The following is a 27,583-nucleotide window of genomic DNA, read 5'->3' on the forward strand; positions in this document are numbered from 1 at the left end:
TAGAAGCATTTCTTGTGCTCCCTTTGGGTTTAAGGCAATGTAACTTTGCTATTCAATTTTTTTAAAACAATTATTTTGTTATATTCTACCACATTCATTTTGAGACAAACATTATTTAACATAAACCTATAGCACTGATTTATAGGACTGACAAATTTGCACCTAATATTGTGTAACACTGCATCATACTTGGCTGGAAATGTGTGCTAAATAGCTTTGCGGCGTGAACAACTATTGTTTTATGGCACAAAACAGAAGGACGCTATTCATGTGGTGCAGAAAAGGTTTAAGGGTTGAGGATGCGTCAAACTAACAAGTTGGTACATACTTGTCTGAAGGCAAAACTGGTTGCACGTGTTCCATATGGCCACAATCGAATGTGCGGAGCGATGTCAGCCAGATACAATGAAGAGATGTTCAAATCCTGCCTTCTTTCACACCTCCACTCACCTGGACAATTGCTATGTAAGGTGGGCATGATTGTAGAATTGTCAGTTTTGGAAAGTTACTTTACAACCATTGGCAGACGGTGATGATTGATGACCGACAAACTGTTCTTTCGAAGCCTACTAATGTCTATAATATTCCATTTCTTGCTAGGGAATTGAAGGAGTGGGGGGTAGAGAGTCTTAACATTTATCTTCTTCAGTAAATGAAAACAGAATAAATACTACTTTCACTCTAGGAAGTCTTCTTTACCAATATCCACCATGTGACAGGAAGCAGTGGGATTTGTAGGAAATCTGACCTTAATTTTGAGAAACAATACCACCAATATCACCACTAGCCACAAAGGAATCAAAATTAATTGGACTGTATTACTGTGCGTTCATGTTTAAAAATGCTTTATGTAGCACTTTTAAAGGCAATGGGGATGCTTTGACTTAAATTAGACATCAACAGTAAGAAACTAAAACAGGATATCAGGCAGGTTTTTCGAGTAGCAGCCACAAACCTCCCACTCTCTGCCACATGGGGTCTGTCCTCCAGCCCGGCCCGGATGGACTACTGGTCCCCTGATGGTTGCATCCTTTCCCCTGAGGTCTGCAGTGTGTCGACGGGTAAAGGGGAGAGATGCACTAGCAGACGCTGGCCACAGTTGCTCTGCCTGGCATGAGCATCGTGTTGGCTCTGACCAGACCCGAGTCTTCCAAGAGCTCTGTCTTTTCCGGCCGGCCTGAGCGCCCGCATGGGGCCTGGCATGCTGTGCGTGAGCTTGGCATCCCGGACAAACAACAGGAGGTGGAGGCATCCTCGCTCTTTCTCTCTCCTGATGAACTGCTCCAAGGACGATTTCCCTTCTCTCAAAACTGGCTGCGGTTACGCACACAACAGCAGCAGTGTTTACAGACCTTCAAAAGGAATAGAATAGAACAAAAAGGAACTGAGGGAAAAGGTTTGATTTGCTTGGTTCATATTGTGTAGAATCATATCCAGGCTAATTATATTGCATTCCTGTTTGGATGCAGATATAGAGACATGCATAAAGCGCCTGTATAATGTATTAGAATCTGGGGTAGGACCTTGTCCTCTATGTTGTATTTCTCTGTATCTGTTTATGGTGGAATATAAACAAATCACGTTTGTTACTGCTGGGATGACGTTATCCTGATAATCGGACTAAATAATTAGGTCTGACATTGTGTTAACGTTAGCCAATTTCTGTTTCGGAGGGGTTGTTATTTTGCCCTAACCGATCAGTAGTGACTGACATATGTGTATCATCTACATAGAAGTAGTTAGCAGTAGCGGTTCATATTTTTTAATGTCCTTTCCAAGGAATATGCTTATTTACAAGTTCTTTTCTGTAAATTGTCTCACAACAACCTTAGTAGCTATGTCGATCTCACCAGTTCATGGGAATTTCTCCATTGCCAGTTTTCTAGCTCTGGCACAAGAAGATGACATCTACATTTCTAATCCGGCCTACAAAACACTGATCCATTGGGTTTTTCCAACCTGGATAACAACCGTCAAACACTAGAACTAAAGTATATGAATCTCAGAAAACCTGGCAATGATGATAATGATTTGAGGATCGGATTTTGATGCTTTGACAAAACAACCACCCAACGTAGACATTGATATGGCCAATGCCAAAATCAACAGAATCATTTATAGTCTGAACTATCCAATAATTTAATATCTTGTTAAAAACAAAAATTTTGGAAAAGCTTAAAACATTGAAGCTGTCTAAAAATATAGCTAGTTCTGATATTAACATTAACAGATTTAATGTAGCTCAATTTAACAATGACAGCTACATAACAAACATAACCTATTACAACTGCTATAACATTAACATAAATATGAATGTAAATCATGCATCAACTAATAATTAATAACAGTATTAGAAAAAAATATATAATGCTAATAACTCATTTCCAAAACATTTTAACTAATATCTAAAAGTTTGATAGTAAGTATAGAAAAATTGCAATATAAAAAGGATTTTTCAAATCATCCACCACTTCTCCCCCATGTTTTAAACACTATCACATTGCATATTTAATTTTGTGATTAATAGTCACACCTTCTGAGTGTATGATGTTGTACAATTAACAGAGGCAACCACTGAAGCATTAATACTGCTAATCAACGTGTACGTTGTAAAGTGGTACTTCTTGGAAATCTTGGCATATTAGTCATTTAAAAAGTCTCTTAATTCATGGTTTCACATTTACACATAAAAATCATAGTTTAAGAGTTGCAGAGGCAAGTTGGCAGGCTGTGTATGCCAAAGTCTTGCTATATGGAAGCAATAAGGTTCTGTAGATATTACATTGTCATACTAGTTTATTCAGGTTTGCTAAAGTTTATTGATGTATTTAGAGAAAAACATCTCAACTTAGAAGTCCACTAAACACCTCTGTAAACCTCTTTTCTTCAGAAAAAAAATCAAACACACTAAACACTTGTTTAACAAACTGTTTAACAAACTTCCTTTTCAAAAGCTGCCAAGTGAGATCCAGACAAGCATAGAAATTCTGCTGCCAGCTGTATTGTTTTTGCAGCCTAGAGGTATATACTGTTTATTCCTGACATCCATTCAGAGCACTTTCTACAACTGTCTGAATGTGTTTTTCTTGTTCCGTCCTATGATATTGTAAAAATTGGAAGCACAAAAGGTCAAAAGGGAGCAGTGACGTGAAGAGTAATCCAGCTCATCCTGTTTATAATTCACAGAGCTTCAAAAACTCTTTTATTTGAATTACATCTCTATCACAGTTTTCTGTGTGTCAGCATAATCATATTGATCTCATACTGTGGCTAATGAGCTGGAAGCTACACTCTCTTCTTCTCCCACCACACTGGCTGACCAACAGGAGATTTGAATCCTAACAACGTCCTTCAGGCATCATGTGACCAAAAGGGAGCATCTCATTTCCATACAGAGCTCTGCGGATGGCTAGTTTGCTGACCGCCCCATCTGATGAAAATAAAGGAAACTGTATTTTAAGGCAGCGCCCTTCTTGCAACCCCCATAATTCATGCTGTTTATGATGTAAATATTTCAGAGAGGTGAGATGACCCCACAGCATGGCAAAGGCCATTAATAATCATAAAAAATATGTACCGCCCTCTCAGTGATTAATTGCATGCGTTTTGCATAATGCTTTGTTTGCGGTGAGCTTTAAGCAATTTACTATCATACGACCAAACTGTCAAAGTAACCAAGGCTACTTCAAAGTGTTTTTGTCCCTGTATCACTAGTTACTAAACAGTTATCTCCATTTATTCAAAGATGGAGAAGAACTGTGTGTCTATACACAAGCGTTACTACAAATACTTCACAAAGAGTGATTCCTAAAGGTTTGATCAATCCTTAAAAAAAACAAAGTGCTGGCATGCTTCACATCACAGTTATGTGATGAGTTATGCATTGTGTAATATGTTCATAGTTCTTTTGGAAAACAGTCTTTTTTTTTTCTGTATCTAAAATTTGAAACCTCATTGATTACATGATACTAATATAAATGTTTTAATTTTGCCATTAATGGATTTTTGGATTAAAGGTGGGAAAGACAGGTTTATTTAAATGACACATTTCATCTACAAAGCTGAATCAAGGTGCTTAAATAATGTTTTGTGATGACATCTAGCTTTTGTTCCTCTGAAGGTTAAATGTGCTTATTGGAAGTCATTTTGGACAAAAGCGTCAACCAAATGAATATAATGTAATGCATGAAAGGCAATACAAAAGAAACGCAATGTTAAGACATTCAAAACCCAAAATAAAAGGTAAAAACAAGGTTTTACAATTTTGAAAGATTAAAAAAAAACAGAACTAAGTGTATTAGAAAATTAAAGCAGCCCATGCTGAGATATTAAGCTCCAAAAACACCTGATCCTACACACTAGATGTTTTTGTTAGATCCTCCCTGACTGGTAATCACCTATACATACCTCAATTAGATGCTTGGTCTGCGTTTTCTAGAAGTTCTCTGGCTGTATAACGCCTCTTAACGCCGATCTCAATATGGATTTGAATACAACATATTGACTTTAGTGAGTTGAGGGCAAAAAATGTCTGCTACATTTTGGGCAAATAAACCTGCTATCTTGGCAACTTGAGCACATCCTGCTGGCTCAGCTGAGAACAGTTTGTCAGCTGATTGCCTGGTTAACCTGTTTTAACAATGAAATATAAATTACAAGAATGTCTTACAAGTTTGAGTTAACTGATTCATCACTGAATAGTTTGTTCAATTTGTACATTATTTCTATTGCAAAACTCTGAGTTAGCGACAATATGAGCCAATAACAGTTGTTATACTTTTAGTGGTTTCTCATTAGGCATGAATTACCAGTTATGTTTATTTTTTAACGAGTAAAGCATTTTCATGTTTGATTGTGTTGTAACCCTGTCCCCCAAAAACTACACAAAACAAAAATGAAATAAATGCAATGAATTTAGAATGATTGGATATAACAATTACTGTCAACATATTTTATTTGTTTTCACTACAAAATCTCAAACTAACATTATGTCATTATCTAACAAATTAAGAAAAGAAGGCTTTCTGGAGAATTTTAAATATAGGACAGTGTGTGCAGGGAAGTATGCTTTGCTAAGATAACAGTGTTTCTAAGCAATTAATTTGATTAATGAAACAAATGATCAGTTGGACATTTAATCAATCTGAAATTATTCTATATCTGAAAACCTAGATCATTTACATTTACGTGACTTGAAACTGACATATCCAATTACATTAAGTTAATGATAAAAATGAGTTAATCTGTGTGTACTCTTATCATATCCCATATCTCTCAGAAGTGACTGTGTTCACTTGTTGCAGACAGCGTATGAGTGCATACACTGGATTATGCTGTACTGTATATTTTTTTTTTATAGTGGCTTCTGCTGTCATAAAATCCAATTCAGCAGCACACAGTTACATATGGTGGTAAATCTGCTGGATTGTTTTATGGCACAAAGACAGATTACTTCACAGCCCAAAACAGGAAGCAGGTATTGTTCTCTTAGTGTATACAAGGGATGAGCATCAAATACAAGAAAGCCAAGTCACTATTTGTTTGTGTCCTTGTGGCAAACGCTCCTTCCAAGTTATCTTTGAGAAAATTGTGAGAAGCATCCTTACAGTTTTAGATGGGCTGTGTGCTTGATATCGCATGTGTGACCAATTAAAACACACAGATGTTCTTCCTCCCATCTGTTTGAAGCTGCTCTGTATTATAGACTGTTGCAGTGTTTGTCATTCACACAATGAATCACCAGGCTCCTCATTTGTTCTCATCAGCCGAGTTGCTGTCTGATTTATCCTCATCCATCTCCTGTCCTCATGTTCTTTCATTGTGGAATCTTAACTTGGACAATTAGACAACAGAAACAAGTTTTTAGACAGTTTTTACTGGAAATGTGATCTTAAAACGAGACTGTGCAGCTTTAGAACTGACACAGTCACCCTCTTACAAATGGAAAAACTCAATTCATTAGCAATATCATTTTAATACACTAACTACTGGCTAATGCTAATTAATCTGAGATTTTTGCTTTGGATTGACATTACTATATCTCAACAGCAACAAAAAAAAACTACAAGTGTGTGTGTTCCAGAGATTAAAAAAACCTAATAAGTAGACATCATCAAAGTCAAATGTTCCACTAGCACATTTAGCAGTAAAATTACAAAAGTAAAACACCAGAATGCAGGCTAATCTGATTTTTAAGACCGACTGTCCACACTGTTGCAAGTGGATTGGATTTGTGTGTCCAGACATCTGGGGTGCATTTCCCGAACAACCACGGAAGTTAGCATTGAACTATCTTGGTACGATGCATCGTTAAACTAACAAACATCTGAAGTACGACCGTTTCCCAAAACTGTCGTACCTTGTTGGTACCACTGTGGTTTGAACTACCTTAGTTTGAACCAACGTAGTTCGAACTAACATGTTTCCGTGTGTGTTTGTCTGACTTTCACAGAATGAAAACGTTGTCATATTCTGCTTAAATATGTCAGTTGTCACCGATATTAAGTGACATTATTATACTAACTTATTATTTAGGCTTTTTATATTATAGTCGTACCAGCAATAACAAGAAAATCAACAATATAAATAATATAGCCTAACCTAATCATTTTATATAGCCTAAATATAGACTATAACTTAGAAGAAAAAATTAGCGATTACAAGACAAATAGTTTTAATAGGCTAGGTTTAATCTGCAAGTATCTTCGTGTCAACACTTTAATACTATAATCAATCCTTTGGCTGCAAATGATATCTAGGTCTTGACAATAGCTCGCGATAAGTGGCTTGAGTATTTTCTATTGAGACAGACACGGGTTCGACTCCGGTGAGTTCTCTATTTATCTTGCAACAAAAGCTCTCAGGGATTTATTCATTACAGTACTTTCATGAATTCTCTTTTTATATTTATGTTTGTAATGAACACCCATCTTCCCCCGAGGCCTGGAAATGTATATATGAAGGTAATATTAAAAGTCTTGTCTTTACATTCTCCGTGTCCTTTAACCTTTGTACTGGGTAAGTAATATTAGATTAAGTTATTGTGAAAAGATGGGTAATCTGTGAGAAAAACACCTGTTATTCGTAGATGGTCTACAGATAGGCTACTTAGTACTGAAATAATGCAACCCTGCTCATGACGCGACAAATACATTTAAAAGTAGCCTACTTTTACAACTACATTTAAAAATATCTTCACCTTAAATATGTTTGTACAGCAGGATTATCTAACGTTCCCTGCTTAAAACACATTACATCCGCCTCCTAACACTGCATTTTCTGCTATCTGTGATTTAGTCACCGTGAACTAAACTTCTAACCACAGGTCAGGAGCTGTAGTTCGAACTATGCAACTTACCGACAGTTAGTGCGAACGTTCATCGGAACTATGGTTTCGGGGAACACCTGCGTCGCTTAACGATGATTTGTACCATGTAAGTTACCAATTTAGTTACCTCCATAGATTGAAATAGGGTTTTGGGAAACAGCTGCGTCGCAACTGCATAGTTCCAACCAAGGAATTTGCTACCGTAGTTGGCAACAATGCTTTTGGGAAACGCACCTCTACATGGGTTGCTGCGGTAACAACGTAGTGTCAGTAACTACATATGCTTCCGGTAGATTCCTTCCAGCTTTGCCTGTACAGAAGCCTCTCCCCATGTGCTAGCAGAAAATTTATTTCAGCATCTGTCCACAGACTGTTGTTCCCTGTGTTGTCCTTCATACCGCTCTGCAAGTAACAGCATCTGTAGAAATCTGATTGGGATCACATTTCAGACCACATCCAAATGTGGCTTGGATCTGATCAGTAAAAATCATGTTTTTTGGTGTTTCTAAAATTAATCTGGTGATGGATGTTTTCTGAAACATCATTGACAGATCAGATAGAATCAGTTATGAAGATAATCACTACTTGCAGTACTAGTTACTATATCAACAAATCACATTTCACAGCAATGTATTGATGGGCTGAGCTTCAGGTTGACTGAGTGACCAGCGTATTGGATCAAGCAGTGACAGATAAAACTGACCAAACACAGGGCTCCTCTACTGGAACAGTGCATGCGCTGGCAGTCAATAGTCTTATTTGATGTAGAATCCTGAGAGGCTGAACTAACCCACAGCCTGAGTGAAGGTTGGCCCTGGATACAAACCACTGTTCCCCCTCTCTTTGGACAGAGACAATACATCTTGTGGCCTTGTGAAACAGGTGCTGCCAATTTAGCCCCAACCAGCAAGACATAATGTTTGATTGGAGTGGAGCTGGTCAGATTGTTCCCTTCCAATTTAGCCACAACCAGCTGACATTTTCACAGTATTTAATAAAAGCCACTCTTGATTAGTGAGGCCTTACCACAATCTTTTTATTTATCCTCTGCAGCAGAAAAGCATTAATTCACAGTAATTAATGAACAAGTGGTGGAGGGCCTGGGAACAGCTGCCTCCTCTGGGAGGCTGGAGGAAGGGACTCTTTCCTTTGCCCTGATTAGATGCTCTCCATTTCCAAGCTCCCCATGACATTTTTACTGTCTAATGATAGCTGCTGCTGTAGTGGTGTACCTGTGCTTTATATTGTACAACATACTGGAAAGAGCCAGAGCTGTTGGGGCTTTCTGATTACTGCTGCTGTGCAACATATTCTTGTTTATATGGGAATAAGACAGTGCTGTGGTGTCCACACTTACAACTTTCTTACTGCATAGATGGTGAATCTTTCTAGTAATGTTGTTTCAAAATCAGCACAGCACAGAATACTGATCATTTTTTGAATAATCAAATATGTAAATACCACTTTGCATGCTCTGTCCTGCAGTGTTAAAAGTCACAACAACTGATTAGCATCAAAACTGTGATGAAAGTGTTAAAAAAACCAAAACAACCCATTTTCAAAATATGATTTTATGCAGCAGCTACAGCAGACGTGTTATGAGTCCATTTGGAGTCGTTCAATTTGCCATCCATCTTATAATGTGCCCATTCCTGCAATGAGATTTTTTTTTATTTATTTAGTTCAGAGTCATTTTGTTGTCTTCCATCCCTTCCCTTCTCATATCCTCTGTCTCTGGCTGTCACTCGATTTTAGTCAGACGGATAAGCTGATCTCTTTTATCCACACTTGATCTTTTTCTCTTTTATCACCATGTCTTGATTTTTTTCCCCCCTGACATCCCTCTTCCTTCCAGTTGGCTGGCCATAGAGCTCTGCTTTATGAAAACAGTTTAGACTTGAAAGGCAGGAGCTTGATGGCGTTGGGGGAGGGTTGGGGGCGTTGGGGGGGTCGGCCAGCCCACGGGTCAGAATTTCTTTCGTATCTTGTCTGTCACAGTGAAAGCCAGGCATCAGCTGTTGGCATCCCATCCTCTACTAATTGTCTGCTTGCTTCTTACTGTATATACTGGCTAAAGACCTGAACTTAAATTTAGACTTGCTTACATGCCAAAAAGTAAGTTTTTCCTCCCACAAGAAAATGGTAGTGGTGAGTATGAAGCCAGAAGAAATCATTATAGTTTCTGTCACTTCCTTGCTGAGACAGGTTGAAGTCACTGTTTCATTGCTAACATGGGCCACAGTTATACTGTGCAGGGTGCAATATGTCCATCCCAAGCTTGTTTCTCTGCAACTGATTGTTTTAATTATTGATAATGACATGACGTTTTATTGCTCAGAATATAAAAAGTCAGTCATTTCATTTCATTACTACTTCTAACAAACATAAGCCCCAATACACATTTCACAAACAAAAATCTGAGTGAAGAAATGACATCCATATATCAAAACACATGCACAGTCGATGCTAGATGACTTTACTGATACGTTCAAATCATATTTACTATACATTTTTGTAAACTGAGTTATAGTTGAACAATGTACCACCGAGAATTCCACAGTTTGACTCCACATACTGACACACACATCTGCTTTTGTATAGCACATATATGCTTAGTTTGGAAATGAAAGGATAAGTCTGGTGACATTCTATATTTTTCTTACTTCCATGAAAAGACCAAAGTCAACAAGACATTTATCCTATTGAAACAATTATTGTGTGTGTATCCAAAGCCTGATATCTTAGTCCTCTGTGCCAGAGCTCTGTTGTTGTCCAGAAATTACTACAAACACACCCTGCTGCACTGGGTGGCATGTTCCTTCATCACCAAGAACACACACACTGTAGTTTATTTTGACTCAATCTCACATATACCGTCCTGCTGCACCAAAAACTACCTAGAATTAGTTTTAGAATTAGTTTATGCCCAGCTGTTTTAAGAAAATACTAAGCTACTAATCAGTAACTTTTATTCTTTGAAGTTATATACAGTGTATATATATATAAAATAATAAATAAACAAATATGTGTGTGTGTGTGTGTGTGTGTGTGTGTGTGTGTAAAGATTTCCATCTTCAGTTGAAATCAATAGGCATGGGGCTGATAGCTACAAAGAGGGTGGGGAAGTCAAAAATATGCAATATCTCCTAAAATTTCTCCCTGGGATCAACATAAGTGTACATACATTTTTTACAACTGTTTAAAATTGAAAGGATTTCAGTTTAAATTGGCAGTAGATAGAAAAAGGCTGTAAATATTCACTATGTAGAAGCTGGAACCTACAAATATTTGTCAGTTTTATGTAATTAATGATGAACTAATGAAAACTACTAATTGATCATTAAAATTGTTATTAATTTATATAACTGTTTGTTTCACACAATACAAAGCACCACTCATAAAGCATCTGCCTTTGCCAAAGATAAACCTGCACCAGCCGGATGAACCCGATGTAACTAGCGCTCATGCTCTTTTTTTCAACAGGGTATGTTTTGATTATTATCTCTGAAATCAATAATAGCAGACTCAGTGAGAATCATCAAACAATGCAGAAGCAATAATCATCAAGAAAATTTTTTGAAAATAACTGTAAAAATATGGAGTGGAAATCATCACCGGAAATCATGAGCAGGTAAAAAAAAACCAACACACTTTATCATTCCTGACAATTGAGGAGGTGAACTTACTTCTGAAAACTCAGATTGACATTAGTGAACCTATGTGTTGTATTAACAAAACTTTACTAACATATCATACCTCATAATTTACTGATACCATTATAACACTTTTTGTTATAAGGATGAATGAGGAGCAGCTTGTTCAATTTTCTCCTGAGACAGCCAATAATCACTCAAAGCGATTTGGGTGACATTACAGTTGATTAGTATTTGTAGATACACGTGTGCAGCCTTGGTATGTGCAAGTTTTAGATATTACATTTGATAGTATGCAGCCGATTAGATTGTACGCATGATCAAGTTCTGATGGTGTCACGTTGGAAATGGACAGCATATTTTATTCAACCTTCTGTTCTAATTTGTTTGAATGTATGAATAATGAGCATAGCAGAGCGGCTGTCTATTGAACCTTGTATTTATGGGCCCAATGCATTAGAAAGTGCAATTCCTGAATGATAGAGAAACCCATTAAAGTAGTAATAAAATTGCAAATGTCTCCCTTCTCTGTTTTCCTGCCTTTCAATATGGGCAGCGGAACACGTTGCTCTCACCAACTGTGTGTGAGCCTCTGGCGAACACATACATAGCAATATGATACAGAACACATTTCCCAATCCAATTCCTCCCTGCTGCGTCGGTGAAACACTTGGTGAGATCCATCTTTTTCAATTACGCCGAGAGAGGACACGCATTTCTTTAAGCCTGGAGGGAGAGGGAGGTTTTAAGGACAGGTCTCATCCCCAGATCTCAGGCTGCATTAAAATGTATTGGTGCCATTGGATATTGAAGTAGAATCTGCCGGATTAATCGGCGAGAGGCTCGCTGAGGAATCGTTGTCCGGAGACACACGCTTACTTACAGGAAAGACTGCTATGATAACCGATTTAGAAAACATGAGCAATGTGGTAGAGCGTGTTAAAACTGAGAGTTAGATAATGTGTAAAGAATAAGTTAGGATAATTCCAGTTTATTACAATTTGGGTCTAATTTTTTTAGTATCAATGTCATAATTTATATCCATTTCTTTACCATAATTAACATCAGTTATATTGACTGTACTCACCAAAATAATGCCACCTGAAAGCCAACAAATCCTCCAAACTAAGTGACTAAATATGCTTTTCAAAACAGATCATGTGACTTCATGTGTTTTTGATTTGCTACTGCTATAGTTAAGATTTGACTAGGTTTTTCCACATGGGCAAAGATTGTGGCAAAAAAACTATGTTGGGTGTCTGTATAATGGAAATGAAAGTCAGACTCAGGAGTCACGCTCTTTGTTGACCCATCCATCTAGAGTTTTTTTTTTTTCACCTAACCCTGACAGACAAGACTTTTGCACAGCTACTGGTTATTCTTGTTAAGTGTAATAAACATAGATAATTTAAGGTATTTAAACAGATGGCAAGTGACGTCTTTTTCTTGTAAGGACAGTCTTTTGAGGTCACATTTTGACAAAGTCTAATCGGTCAAGAAACTTCAGCAGTCAATCAGGCAGACAGGTTGTAAACAAACTAATAGTTTTGCCAGATTATCTAAACAACTTTATTTGGAGGTCAGACTGAAGTGAGAGCACCCAAATTGTTGGTAATCATCCCTAATTGCATGGGGAAACTGTCGTTGTACACAACCACAGTAAGAACAGAGGGTCAAAGCTTTACCAGGACGTCTGAATGTATACTGTGATTTACAACGGACAGTTTGGGTAATGATTTTACTAGGGTTGGGCACGTTAACGCGTTATTGTCTCATTAACGCATTAATTAACACTGAAAATTATTTTATCATACATTAACACAGTTGGTATTATTATTATTTTGAAAGTGCGTTGCTCACTGGCTCTGAATACACATACAGTCAAACCATGAGTGGCGTTTCTCCTCCTAAATTGTCTCTGATAGTAACCATGGCAACGGCTTCTGTGCGCTACACAGCTGTAGCCTATTTAACTTAAGTTAAAATTATAGGCTGCATAACTTAATGGGCCTACATCTAGTTTTGAGGGGATGCTCTGCCATGCAAGTTCCCTCCTGTTGATGTCCTGTTTAGTAAACAGTAATAGATTCTGGAAACTCAACAATTCAACTTCGGTGGCGAGCACTAAAACCTGTTCAGAAAAAAAAACAAGAAAATACATTTATATAGCCTATGTTAACCTGTTGCTCAGAAGTTGCCTGGCAGTGGCAAAAAATTTCATTTTATATTTGATTACATAAATGTTTAAGTTGAGAGCCACAAGAAATGTTTTATTGCTACTGTGTAAAGGGAATACTGCTGGTAAAAAGCACATTATTTCTGTAAAGTGTTTGCAAAACACATTTTATTGCACCTTTGTGTACATAGCAGTACATTTAAATTAAAAGTGCACAATACACTACTTTCGCATTCATTATACAATTTTGCGCATAACAATGTGATTAATCGCAATTAAAAAATGTTATCGTTGCCCAGTACTAGATTTTACCATTCTATTTTGTTTTCTCATCAAAGTAAGTTCACCGAACCTCGGAGTTTAAAACCTGTCTGATCTGACTGCTCATGTTTCTTGACTGCCCGAAATGTTTGTTAGTGAAGTTACCAGACTCCTCAGCAAGGAGGCTGAACCTAAGACGGAAACTGAGACGGAAACGGGAGAGTTGGTGAGGTTTATTGCGACTAAGGTGAAAACTTACAGCACAGCTGAAAACAAAGTCCAAAGATCCAAAATGAGAGAATTATCCACAAGGAACCAAGAGACGTGAAACTAAACAGGAGACAAGGAGACAGGAGACAAACTTAATACTAGAAACACGGGAAAATACAGGAAATATCCACAGCAACCTCTAAAGCAACATCAAAAATGAACTGGCAAAAAGTGAAAGACAGACAATCGCTTAAATACACAGGTGAGACTACTAAGACAATCAAGGACAAACACAGGAAGTAAAACACATGACAAGAGACACTAGGGCAGACTAACTACAAACTAAAACAGGAAGTAAAACTAACTGAAACACTCAAGGAACAATGTCACAACATGAAACATAACAGACAACGTAAGTGACTTATAGACAAAACCCACAGAAGAACATAGAAACAAGACTAGAAACACTGATGAACTCACAACAAGTAAACCAACTAATAAACAAAGTAACGCATACTACAGAGAAGAGCAAACACAAGGGCAGGGAATGAACACAGAAACAAATACAAAACACACCCAACCAACCCAAGCCCGTGATATTTAAGGAAATTACTTTTCTACAAATTAACTGTGTCCTGGTTGTGGTCATCACAGGCTAAGAAAGCAGGCAAAACATCCTAGCCACATCCTGTGGGATTCTGAGGTGTTCTGAGGCCAGATGGGATATGTGATACCACCAGAGTTTTATGGATCTGCCCCAGGGTCTCCTCCCGGTTCGATGTGCCCAGGATACCTCCACAGGGAGGCGTCCAGGAGGCACACTAATCAAATGCCCAAACCACCTCAAGTGGACCCTTTTGACTTGAAAGAGCACTCATTGTACTCTATGCTCCTTCCAGATGTGAGAGCTCCCAACCCTATAGAAAGAAACAGATTTGGCTGTTTGGATCTGCAATCACCTGCAAACATAGTCATTATCCAAAGCTCATGACAAGTAAGGGGATGGAACAATGTAAAATGCACAATGTTATTAGTAATGAGGGCAAAAACTATGAAAATCACATCGAAGTTGATCACAGCAAGACTAGAGAGTAATCATCTTTAAAGTAAGAAGGGAGCAGGGAACACAAGAAAGGGACTGTGAAAAGGCCAACACACCCACTTGAAGGTGTAAGCCAAAATCCACAAGTTACCCACTAATGGCATCGTCCAGCTGCAGTGTGAAGGAACAGGAGCTGTGCAGTTAAAGGTTACGGGAGCGGAGTGTGCCCCCAGCCAGGCCCCCCTCACAGCGCACTATAATCAGTTCAGTGTGTGATCATGGTGTTTGGTGTGTGATCACTCAAAAACCCTATTGTGAATGGGGATTGGAAACACCAGGATGCTTATGAGCAATGGACAGAGAGGGGTCCCTGTTCCCCAGCCCACCTTCTCCATCATATGCTGCCACTGCCCTGCAGGCAAGCGCAGGGGAGGGTGGGTGAGCCACACCAGCGGGTGGGGAGGCAGTGGCAGGGCTGCAAGCATTTGATGCTCCCTCCACCTTACCAGTGATTCACAGCTGGTCATTTGTTTTGCTTTATGTAGCGCGACATGAGTGCTGCAGCGGCCTTTCTGATCACCTTAAACATGCACAGGGGTGTGTGAAACCATGCCGGCAACAAGCCAGTTACATCCTCAGCTCCTAATCAGGGAGCCAGGCAGCATCCCTCCTCCTCCTCCCCCTAGTCTTCACTCCCCTGACCGACCAGAGGAAGGGAATTACATTTCCCCTGGGTGGCCTAGCACTGAGAAACAAGCCCCCACTGGCCTCGTGTTGGGGGAAGATGAAGATAGCCTGTGGGGTAGATTGAAAAAGTGACAAAATCTTCCCCAAATCAGAGAGGTGACCTAGCCCAGATTGTTTGGCAGATTAAAAGTCTAAGTTTGTGATACTTTTCATTTGTCAGACTACAGTGATTGATTTGTGCTCTAAACCCTTTTTAAGTGTAGTGGCATCACGGTAGTCACAAGGGTCTGTGTCTCTCTCAATGACATTAAGAACACTGAGGTAGAGATATAGAGAGGCGCATACCTCTGTCTACACACTATTATTCTTTGTTCCATCCTGATATGTGGAAGTGACAGGATTGGTCAATGTATGGATGAGTAAATCGACAGAAAAATGTATTGACACTTTTGATAGTCGTCCTTTATCAAGCAACAATGCCAAATATTCACAGGCTGCAGCATTTCAAATGGGAATAAGCCGCATTTATTTTTTGACATTATTGTAAATTAAATATGTCTAATAAAATTGTCGAAAATCTAAAAGACAAACAAGGAATTTAAAGATCACTTTTGGTTCTGCTAAATCAAAATATGCGTTTACACTGTTTGTAATTTTATAGACCACATTAACAGCGAGTTGTTGGTTAAATGAGGCTTTCCAAATATTTCCATATATCTTTAAATCATGTGCTTGCTTAGGGGTGGCATAAATCAAGTTGTTGGAGATTTGGTTTAGGAACCGAAGGGTCGCCACTGCTGAAGGTACCCTTGAGCAAGACCTTGGACCCCTAACTGCTTTGCGGGCGCTGCACAATGGCTGCCCACTGCTCCCAATTAGGGTGGGTTAAATGCAGAGAACTCACAAATTTCCCCTTGGGGATCAATAAAAAAGAAAAATTGCCTGACAAACACGTTCTTCAAGTGCTACATATTTTAATCACACACATATTTTGTGGGCTTATATAGATGCATAGAGTCCCTTATTTAATTGCATATTTGCTCCAGAATTATTGCAAAGTTGGTTGTGCTCTGCAAGATAAATTATGATCAATGTGGGCTTTTAAAATGCCTGCATTAGTAAAGAACAAGTATTAAGCATCACATTGTTTTCCTGTGGTAACATTGACATAGTTCCTCTGTATCAACAGTAGTATCTAAATCATGCTATTCCACTAAATCTTTTGTGAAGGCTCCATAAAGAATCTGTGTCGTTTACATAGGCACTGGATGCCTCTTGCTCGATTCTCTGACCCTATGAAGGTCACTGTCAGTCTTTGTAGTAAAACTTTATGGGATGAAAGAATCCCCAACTGAGTGGAGACCTTGGTCTGTAATTGCTTGATACCCTTCTGCTTAATACAAGAGAAAGAGAGAGAGAGAGAGCCACTGAGGCAGCGAGAGAGTCTCATCTGTGAATATCACAGATGAGATGGAGTGACATGGAGTTGAATATTCCACGTGATTCAATTGGACGCAGCGATCGGGATCATCCTTCATTGTTTTTTTTGTATTGCCACAGATGGGATAAGAGTGCGAGGGGCTTTTGTTGTCTCCGTGCTCATCGCTGGTCTGTTCTTTATGATCCCAATGTCCCCAGTCTGTTCTATACAGAACCAGCGATTGTCTGTGCAAACAAAACCTCCCTCCCAAGTGATCACTTTCATTGAACCACAGACACTGTATGAAAATATGTACTCCGGTGTTCAGGCATGGGAAAGGGCAGTCGTCAACAATACCTCTTGCCTTTTTCAATTCGCAGCACACATCAAAAGACAACTCGGGGAAAAATGCAGCACAGTTGCCAAGGACTTCACAGTGATTCCACTTTTTTTCTTTTATTGTGGCTTTTTGTGTCCTCTTCATAAAGAATAACAATGGCTTATTGTCTCAGTCTCTCGCCGGGAGCCAGGCAGGGAATATCAGAGGAAGAGTAATAGGACGTACAGGTTGGGGCATATGCTGGCGCAGACATGGCCCCTAAACTTCCTCCATCATTCTCTCCATTTACCCACCGCTGAGGCACATCTGGGTCCAGGTGGCATCCGAACATGTTGTCAGCATGTTGTGGTAACTGCCTTAATGGCTTGAGTCATTCTAACTGACAAGATGGGAAAACAGACATGGCAGAGTCTCACTCAGCCTCTTTATCTTGTGTTTACCCACCACTGTTCCATTGATAACAAAGAGCCACGTATCTCCATGGCCTGCAGAAACCCAGACTAGACTGGCCAGGTTAGAGTCTTCTGGGTTTTCATAAAAACAGATAGAATAAAGCAATTTCCTGCCCTGTAGTGGTTGACACGCGAACAAAATTCATGGCAAGATAGACTGAAGTATTTGCACAACAATCAAAGAAATATGCAGATTTGAGAGCTGTCATTTCTGGGAGTTCACTTACAGCAACCTGTATATGTCATATTGTGGCTCTCATCTACACTTCTTAATCCAACTTCAAAGCTCTGACAGAATCACCGTGAATTGACAAAAAATATGTTTTAAGAAGCAACCAGTTAGGTATGATTCGATTCAACCTTGACTTAACGCCATCTGAGACACTGTAATATGCATGTGGTGAAGACATATATTCTGTACTGCACTGTTGTTTAGCTAATGTTTTAATGAAGGAATGTTTTGAATGCATGCATGAATCAGTCCAGTTACTGTAATCCGAACAGGATGTAAACTGTATTTAGAAAGTTTCCTTAAAAGCTATTAAAACATTTTTGTTAAACACATGTCGCTGAAACCTAAAAATGTACCTTCAGGGTGCAAACTATGGGGGAGCCTGGGGGAAGTTAGCTCCACTAAACAAGACATCAGCTCCCCTAAAAGCATGATTTGTGATATTTTGAGGGGTGTCTAAAATATTGACAGCATGCTTTATTGCCATTAATTTCTATATTTCTCTATCGTCATGGATTCATGCGTAAAATCAGGAGTGTCAGACTTCATCCAGCCAGAGGGAACGATCACCAACTGTCCGCAGCGGGCTGGTTGCTCCGCGATCTCATGTCCCTGGCCCCGTAGCTCCATCGCCCCACTCCTCTCCACTAGGCCTATGGGTTATGTCGCTAGTACGGCCGACGCGCTGTGAACGGTTCGTGATCGTTCCCTCTGGCTGGATGAATATTACGCATTATCCATGCGCTCCTGCAGTTGGGGGCTCTCTGCAGCACCACACAACTTTCTAAATTCGTCCCCCTCACGCAGAAAAGAAAGGTCAGGTCGCAAACACAGCCGCAGCTGTTGTGTGAAGCGTAATTGTAGCAAAATGGCTAGATATAATAATAATAATAATAATAATAATAATAATAATAATAAATAATAATAATATTCCCCCATACCAGCTCCCTCAAAAGCTATGGTATAGTTTGCACACTGTGTACCCTGTAATTCTTTAGCCACCATTTTGGACATTTGATTAATTAGCAAAACTCATTCAAGAAAATGTCCCTAGAATGCAGGAAATTAAGGGTTTAATGCTCAAAATCTTCTGGGGGAGGACCTCGAGACCCACCAATCAAGTAGCCTTTTTTATCAATGAATATTTCTTCTAAATAACATTGGTGTATCTTGTTGTTTTGTTCTCGTGACTCCAATATTGTGCATTGTCACGTCTCGTGGACTAAGTGTTTCGTCACACCCCTAATGAGCCCTTAAATGTTCCCACCACTTTTCAACATAAAGTGACGCCCTTGGTAAGGGCAACACTGGAAAAACTGGAGTCATGGCATGTTCATTTGTCAGTCACATTTGAAGCAATCTACAAAGCCATATTTTATGTTGACATGGGAAGACAGACATTTGATCTTCTGTTGTTTTCAGATAACCGCAGAAATGATAGCTATAATGTTTTTCAGGCCTGTGATAACCTGCTGTTAGCAGCTGTATTTGTTTAGAATTTACCAGCTGCCTGCAGGTGAGCCAAAAGTTGAATTTAGTCACTCAGTGCTTCAGACATATGCTCATCTTACGCACACATTGAGTCGACATATTCGGGATATATAGTATTGTAAACCTGTCTGTTTGCATCAGTTCCCCATACACCTATATTTTGTCTACACACACAGGTTAATACCAAAAAAAATTCTAAAATGAAGGATAAAAGTTAGCTATGGATGAATCCTAATGAGCTGAACTCCCAAGATAAGCTCGAGGATTTTTAATTGACAGCACAGTCAGCTTGTTGCCTACACACACACATCAAATAAATTGGCTCTGGCCTCAGTTGAGCTTCAAGGTTTGCATAACAGTTTCCAGGTACATCCTTAAAACGTTTATTTTTTTGCGACAAAAACTTAAGAGTGTCGTCCTTGTTTGTGATGACGTGCAAATAGATGTGATGACCCAGAGGAGTTAAGGATATTATCTGGATAGAGGAGGCACTGTGAACCTCCATAAGTTATAGTGAGACGTGCACTTATGTTTAATTAACGCAGAGTTCAAGAACTGCTGGCTTCATCCGTTACAGAGACAGGCAGACGGAAGCTTCTTTAATTGGGGATGAGGGAAAAAAGAAGAAAAAAAAAAACAATTGAGCTGAGTAGATGGGTCATGCGTTAAGGTCAACATTTTTCATAGAAACCTCCAATCCTCTCTCCCATACAGCATGATTAACTTTGTCACAGCTTCATTTTATATTTGCGTGCGCAGAGATAATGAGTTTAGAGTTGAAGCTATAATTCATATATTCTTCATTTCCGCCTCAGTCGAAAACAAGGTATTTTTTACAATTTGTTACTGCTGGGAATTAATCAGACCAGTGATGTGAACGCTGATGTGACCCAAGGATGGACGAGGGGGCTCAGGTAATCAGAGAGATATATGAATTACTTTTATTTTCTCTGAACAGTTCTTAGAATTATATTGTCACAGAGGAAGATCAATTTACAGAAGCAGATTTGTGCTTAGTGAGATCCTTCTACCTTTGTTAATCTAAACTTAGTTAGCTGAGTGTTAATTTTATCAATGGAAACAATGACAGAACATATTCATTGATGTCTTTTTTTCCCCACAATGAAAACAAGAGTAAAGCTAAACAAAAAGTTGAAAATAGAAACTATGACTAAACATATTAAAATGTTAATTAAAGATGTAAAAGACAAAGTGACAAATTCATGTTTATAAATGCTGTTTCAACAACTGGTATACATATATAATCACGACTAGTAAAAGCAGCATCATGCTGCCCAAAATCTCTTCTTTAGAAGTTAAAAGCTGCTTTAGCTGTTAGCAGTTCCAAGTGGTTCTTAGAAAGAACATTTGATTTTTACAGCCAAAGCTGCTTTACCTGTTAGATACTGTAGCATTCGTGGAAGGAAAACTGCATCCACAAGTCCAGTAACTATCAGACAACAAGCTGCAACCAAGCAGCTGAGACAAACCACTGAAACATGCAGGTCACCGCTCCAATGTTTTATAAAAGGTAGATTAATGTTAACACACCATTATCAGGGATGTGGCCTGTACATGTGGAGGTAATGTTAACTTTACTCTCAGTTGGCTGTCTTAGATTGTTTTCAAGCTATTGTTAGGAATGAGTGCATGATTAATTTTTGATAAGACACATGTCTTTGGTGTGAGAGACCCTAGTTCAGTTCCCACTGTGGCCCATCCACCAATGTGTCCCTGAGCAAGACACTTAACCCCTAGTTGCTCCAGAGGTGTGCGACCTCTGACATGTATAGAGATAGTAAGTTGCTTTGGATAAAAGCGTCAGCTAATTAATAAATGTAATGTCATTAATCAAAATCTTGCTTGCGAAGCATCCGAACTTGTCAAGTTTTTGTCAATTAAAACTGGCAATAAGCAACACTAACAATAATACAATTTAGGGCTGTCCCCTAAATTGTCGAATCAGAATCCTGCCTATAATCGACTGACGGTCAAATCGTGTGTTTTTGTGCAAGGCGATTGCGAGCCGGGGGGCAGTTCGTTCAACTTACACTGTAAATTTCCAGCTAAACTGGGGCTTTTTGAAGACCCTTTTCTCTCTCTCTTTTGCCTGCCACTCACCGGTCTCGTGCAGAGTTTTGCGTGCATGCTGTGCTGCCGACAACTACGTGCACGTTGCGGTTCCTTGCGGGTCCACTTCAAGTAGCCGTCTATTTAAAAACCCGCGAGGTGAGGACAACTCAGCTCAACTCAACTCCAGTGAAGCTGGGGCTGCGTCTCTTCAGAAAGTGTTCCTCATCTGCACCTAAACACATACACGCTACGTCTACACATGCGCACTGACTACCCAGGGTTAGGATAACAATTTTGGATTTTTTACGCACTTTAACAACATTACAAACAAGTTTTTTTCTTTTTACATGTTTATTTACAGCATTAAATGTTGAAATATATATTGTAATAGGCAGTATATTAACTTATTGTCAGAAAACTCTGTTCTATGTAAAATCAGATGTTGAGCACCCTCATATCGCCAAAAGGGCATGATCCTTGTTTCACTACGAATTTCCGACATTTTACTAAATACTAAAACTAAATTGAAACCATGTGCCAAATTAACACTGTTTACTGTGGATTATCAAAACGATAGTTTTTTGAAGCATGCTTAAAAAATGTATATATTACTTTAAGTCGTATGTATGAGTTGTTCTGCAGAAAGTATTACATATTAGTATTCACCTGACGTGACATTGTAAAGAAATGTAAAATTATAGTCCCTAATGTCTTTTTTCTAAGGATTGTGGTAGAAATGTATGCTACCCTAAGAATTGGAGATTAAATAAAAATGTGAGGCCCCTGTACAGCCCTTGTTTTAACTTGTCATCTCTGATGTTCTCTTGCAGATGGAATATTAAGTATGTTCTTTTAAACACAAGAGGGTGAAAAAAAACAGTGGAGAAAGGGAATTAATCCGCTTGGCTTTATTTTGATAATGTTTTAGAGCTATGCCTGCCCAAATCCATCGGCAGAGCTGTTCTACTTTCTCTTCCACAGACAAGCCAATTCTTAATCCCAATTCATCTAATTGTACCTCAGAGTGCTAATAAATATTGTTATGAATTATTCAGGCTCTGAGTGGGCTGATGACACAGAAACGGGTGCAGTGAGCAGAATTCAAAGCACTTCAAATTGGAAATGGGAAAGTGCACTAAATTCTCTCAGAATTTGAATTAATGAAAGTTGCATGGAAAATGAATGGTTTAGGGACCTTCTCCACATGATTATTGTTCTAATGGGGATGTTAGTGCAACTGTCCAAGGCAAAATACTGCTAGTTCATAGAATGCAAGCTGATATAAAAAGGTAAGTGGCATTAAACCACTGTGTTGTCAATGATAATAAACACCCCTGCATTAGAATGCCTATTATACATGAAAGTTTTTGCACTCAACAACTAACTGACTGCCTGGGTGCTTATGTCACAGGAAAATGGCTCAATAATCTATTCATGCCACACCTGGCAGTCATTTTTAAGTAATTTAAGTGCTGCTTTTAATGTATTCATCTCTTAATTTGCCGCTCAGATACTGTATGTTTTCAAATGTCATCCATGTTCTGCACAGCTGGGGGTTTTACAACTTGCTTCATGGATGCAGGTCCACAGGGAGCAACCGGGGATTAGGCTATGTGGCAGCATTGTGCCGAGCCTGTCTCGTCGCGGTACTGTTCCACTACTGAGCTCCACTAATGGCCACGGCTCAGACCAGGCCTCATTAAGGCAAACTGACACCAGGAAACGGGGGCTTGCGGTAGGCGTGATTAGATTAAAAGTTCAGACAAGCCTTTGGTCTGTGTAATTTGTGGGGCTCCGGTGATACACAAATAAACAAAACGCAAGAGCACTTTAGTAGCAGCCTCCTTAATTAGCTCATTGAGACTTGGGTAAGCAATATCAACACTGTGGCCTTGGGCTCTGGAAGTAGCTGCTGGAATGAGGGGAGGTGTGGGGTATAGTCATGTTTGTATGAGTGTTATTTTTCGGCAGCAGAAGCAGGCGGGAGGTCATTGGAAGCAGCAGCTCAGGTCCAAGCTGCTGATTTGGGGCTGGAATTAAAATGTTCCACAGCTGTTTGGCTGGTCTCTGTACCTTGACTAATGAGTTGTGGAACAGGCTGATATCTCGCCAGTCGGTGACATCCTCACTCCGACCAGTCAACTGTTTCAAAGTGTTTTCTGACTAAAATACCACCTGCCCCACTCAGCTGTTGCTACAAACAGCTGCCTTCCCAACATGTGGACTGCAGTGCACTGTATGCAAACTTAACTTTTCATCAGACTACTAGCACAATTACAACTTTTCATACTTGACACCAGACTGGGCGTTCTCTTTACACACTGACTTTGCTATTTTCTGTTCACATGCCAATTATCAAGCATTGGATTCAGCTACAAGAACAAGTAGAAATAAATAATAAATAAATAATTTAGTCGCTATTGCTTGGGAGGCACTGTGGAACAACACTATTGCTGCAGATGATGTATCACCTGAAATGTCAATATTACTTTGCAGGGACTTTGATAAGCTTATTAAAGCTAGTTTATCATTCTAAAAAACCAAACTTTTAGAAAGCAGTGTCTCTGCCTAACAAGTAACTGGTGTGACCCTGTTTGTTCTTCATGCTGCTTACACTGGTTGGCCTTTATAAAGCTTCAAATGATAAGCAGTGACAAGAAATGTATTTATATTGTAAATGCATTGACAGAAACTGTAAGGCTGTCTGTGGAATCTCAGTACCTTCTGAATATCAACCAAAAAATCAAAAACTGCAGCCCTGAGTGGAGCAGATGAGAAAACTGAGTTTGCTTGTCAGCAGTGTTCCTGATTGTTGATGAAGATTAGTGTGTGCTGAACCAACATATGGTAGAGGAAACATTAGTAGTATCAGAAAATGTCTTGTAATTTATGACAACCCTGCTTCTTATGTACTAATGAATAGTTTTGTCTAAGAAAGTCTAGACCGTCTCACATGACATTACAGGTTGGCTGGTTAAAATTAGGCAAAGATTTAGGTTTTGGTCAAAAAACAGTTTTTCCCTAACTATAAAAACATTAATCGTGCTTAACTGTCACTTGCTTATATTACACGGAAATCTAGTTTTACATTACAAATTATATTATATGTAAAGATGCATTCAATTTAGAAATTTTGCAAATATAGTCATTAAAAACTTTTTATTACGTCTACAAAAACAAAAAACATAATCAGGCATCACATTTCTTACAAAACACATCAGCCGTTTGAAACTAGTCATATATAAATGTAATGTTTAGGAGACAAATTTGTCTTAATCTGCTGAAAATGGAGACAGATTTGGTTTAAACATATTTACATTTTTCTTTGTCAAAATAAATATGATTATTTATTATGGTAAAATGACTCCATCAAAAAATATGAAAATAGCCACTTCATTAAATAAAAGTATTTTCATGAAAAGGCCTACAAGGCATGCATCTATTCTGCAGTTTTTTGGTACGGAGGAAGGATGATATGAAAAACAAAACAAATAAACAAAATAAAAATAACTTTGACTGGCAGGGGCAGCCTGTAGAAGTCAAACACCTGTCCAATTAATTGTGTCTGGTGCCAGTGTTGATTGGACCCCTGTCTGACAGTGTGAAGTGGTTTTTGAGCACTGGTGCTGTGCTAGATGTTTTGACTCCAGTTTGTTGGTAACTGATGAAAGTGATCCTTGTCAAGCAACTAAAATCAGCATAAAAGTTGACCACCAAAATCTTTTTTTGCAGCATCTGCACTTATTTATCATCTTTGATAAAGTATAGTAATATACATTTCTTCTGTTGGGAACACCATCAGTAAACATTATTATAGAAGCTGCACGATAGCTAATCTGATTGATGGATCATGCATGAGTAATGTTGACACATAAGTGATGGATAGTGTTAATATCTTTGAAAAAAAAAAAGTTCCCTCTAAAATAGACAGCAGCAGGCAGCAGCACTCCTACACTTATTTTCCCTCCACCAGTTAACTTCCATTAATCATTACATTTGTCAAAATATTTGCACTAGATGTATTTTTGCTTCTTTTCTCAGTCTCCTCAGCTGATAAAGTGTCCCATGTGGTGATTTGCAGCCGTGATCAGATTTAATTGATTTTCTAAACCTTTTAACATTTAGGCTTTAAAATTGTAATTTCAGGCCAGCTGTCAGAGAGAAGAGAAGGGGAGGCAGTTCAAGCAGTGCTGCCAGTCTGTGTGTGTGTGTGTTGTCATGGCTGCACCACTGCAATATATTTTAATAGGCCCATGTCAGGTGATAGAGAAAGTTGGTGCATTCTTAGTAGCTGATGTGCTTCTTCTGTTTTCTTATTGGCTAAAATGGTCAGTAAACTTTTTCAGGTTGGAAACCCAGAGCCAACTGGTTGTTATTCAAAACCACATAATGCCTGTTTGCCATAACCAATTACAGTGTTATTTATATGAAGCAGTGTGATAACATTCTTATGGTAATTATTAATACTCTACTGGCTTTTTGTGGAAATCCTTCAAACCAAAATAATCCCGGTGGGTCTTTTTAAATGGATTCCGCAAAAACAATCATGCAATATCTTTAATCTTAAAGTGTAGAGGACTAAATCTTTTGTATAGAAATCTTTTCTTGCCGTTTATTGTCTCAAACAAGAGGCATTTCATTGGTACCACCAAAAAGCATTCAAGAGCAGCCCAAGGTTCAACTTTATACAAATTTTCTCTGATGTGGGAAAGCATCAACTCAGAGACAGCTGAACTGTTCCAACTCGTATGTAAAATATAAAAGCACTATGAACAAATGTGGGAAAAGCTGATTGTCACGGTAAAACTACAATATACTTTTAGTGAAATACTGGGACATGAAAAAGATCTGTCGAAACAAACATGTCCTCATACCTAAATGACATCCATCATCAACTGCTTGTCCTGCGTACAGGGTCGCTGGAGCCAATCCCAGATTAGATCGGGCGAAAGGCAGGGTACACTCTGGACAGGTCGCCTGGGGCCCATCGCAGGGCCACACATAGACAAACAACCACTCAGCCCTAAGGACAATTTTTTAGAGACGCCGATTAACCTAGCCTGCATGTCTTTGGACGGTGGGAGGAAGCCAGAGCACCCGGAGAGAACCCACGCGGACACGGGGAGAACACGCAAACTCCACACAGAAAGGCCGGGGCAACCAGGGTTTGAACTCACAACCTTCTTGCTGTGAGGCGACAGTGCAACCACTGCAGTAACCACTGTACCACCGCGCCGCCCTACCTAAATGACCGAATAGGTTAATTGCCAGACTCCCAAAACGACATGTATGAACGTTGTACCAGCAACAGGTGTACCGGACCTTAAGTAAACATGTGGGTAACATTGTGAAACGGTCCCACTTTGGTTTGGTTTAGGCAACAAAACTACTTGGTTTAGTAGAAGATTGTGGTTTGGGTTAAAATAAGTGTCAAGTGACTTAAATCATCTAACTAGTAATGAGATAAGTTAACACAGGACCTTTCCCCTGGGTGAAAGTCCTGAGTTAGTTTGACCCATCCACCTCCTAACACAGACTTTCTCGCTCTTTATACTAAGTCACCTGACTTCCTCCTTTGCTCCCATCATTATAACCATGACGACTAGAGGTTGCGGCCTAACAAACATAAATATCTCGTAATAAGCTGCTTGCACAGTCAACCTATACAGGCATTTTCTGGCGAGGTGGAACTATTTCTTGTACACCACCGGAGAAAATAACTGTCCAACCGGAGCCGAGTATGTCAATTAAGTGCTTAACACTAAACACAAAGCTTTAGGCTTGTGAGAGGCAAGAAGGAGTCCTTTGTTGTGATGTATTGTGCAACAGTGCAATCTGAAATTCTGTACTGCACACTTGAATGGAGAGTTCAAGTATGCTTACAGCTGTATTTTGTTTCAGAGGCGTTTCCACTCTGACAAGGCCAAAAATAGAAGAATAGAAATCATGAAATTGTCATGATTCCATAAGGAAATGACATTATTACAGCAGGAAATAGTGATAAAAGGAATACATGCTAATCTGCTGCAACTGATGATACAATTTATGAATGAAAAGTGTGGGAAACATAAAGCAGAACAATATACTGAGATGAAAAATAAATGCAGAAAATCTTTGATATGAAAATTGTGCCAGTATTCGGATTGTTTGCACAGAATATGAGCTGTCCGGGGCAACCTTATCAGGCCTCAAAGCCAAGTTGATCCCTTCTGGAAACAA

General features: G+C 39.0%; 1 protein-coding gene and 1 long non-coding RNA gene across 3 annotated transcripts in view; one reads left to right on the forward strand and one right to left on the reverse strand.

The window, feature by feature from the left end:
• The window catches only part of LOC123961410 (RNA binding protein fox-1 homolog 3-like), a 496,038-nt gene that overhangs the window by 210,648 nt on the left and 257,807 nt on the right, over nucleotides 1-27,583 (forward strand). The gene's annotated exons all lie outside the window — the stretch shown is intronic.
• Nucleotides 333-7,475, reverse strand: LOC123961422. The gene is made up of 4 exons (XR_006822731.1): nucleotides 7,358-7,475; nucleotides 5,607-5,832; nucleotides 956-1,352; nucleotides 333-461 (listed from the first exon to the last, which is right to left on the reverse strand). It is a non-coding gene; the product is annotated as an uncharacterized LOC123961422 (long non-coding RNA).

Source organism: Micropterus dolomieu, linkage group LG02 (genome assembly GCF_021292245.1).
Source record: "Micropterus dolomieu isolate WLL.071019.BEF.003 ecotype Adirondacks linkage group LG02, ASM2129224v1, whole genome shotgun sequence".
NCBI classification, from domain to species: Eukaryota; Metazoa; Chordata; class Actinopteri; order Centrarchiformes; family Centrarchidae; genus Micropterus; species Micropterus dolomieu.